Below are 614 nucleotides of genomic sequence, written 5' to 3'. Positions count from 1 at the left end.
CATTTATGAAACATCTCCTTCATGATTAAAATAGTAGAATAAAACACTTTTTAAATATTTTTACTAGTTTAGTAATCTTTTAATTCAAATTAGCTTACTCTTCCTGAGAAAGATGGATCACATAACATAATATTATGCAAAAGCCTAAAAATAGTGAAATTATACAAATAAATATTTGCAACTTCAGATTAAATACAAGTAGAGATAAACTACGATAACATGGCGCGCCCCTCCAAATTACTGTTTCAATGTGTGTAGTGACATCCTTACGAAGGAGTTTGTATGTAGTTGTACGTATTCGTCTTTAGTACTTTACGTCCAGATTTGTTGGTCAACTAATCATAAGTTGCCGAGCGCCCAAGACAACGCACGTGTCGTTTTCATAGAATACGTCAGTGCAGCGCCATTACTAATAATAATGAGCGATTAGAGCGTGACTAGTCGAGCAACAAATCCGTGGATTTGTTTTTGTTTGACGGCCGTCTCATTACGCACACATGCGTTGTGAATCTTGGTGGTGCATTGTAAATACTTTCACAAATACTTTCAAACGTTTTGAATTTTGGAGGGGCGCGCCATGTTATCGTAGTTTATCTCTAATAGAATTAAAAAAA

Source organism: Colias philodice, chromosome 11 (assembly GCF_061535455.1).
Source record: "Colias philodice isolate Cphi_HAF_F1 chromosome 11, ilColPhil1 Martin Lab GWU primary, whole genome shotgun sequence".
Taxonomy (NCBI): Eukaryota; Metazoa; Arthropoda; class Insecta; order Lepidoptera; family Pieridae; genus Colias; species Colias philodice.
The sequence above is the reverse complement of the archived record's forward strand: the minus strand, read 5'-3'. Positions refer to the sequence as shown.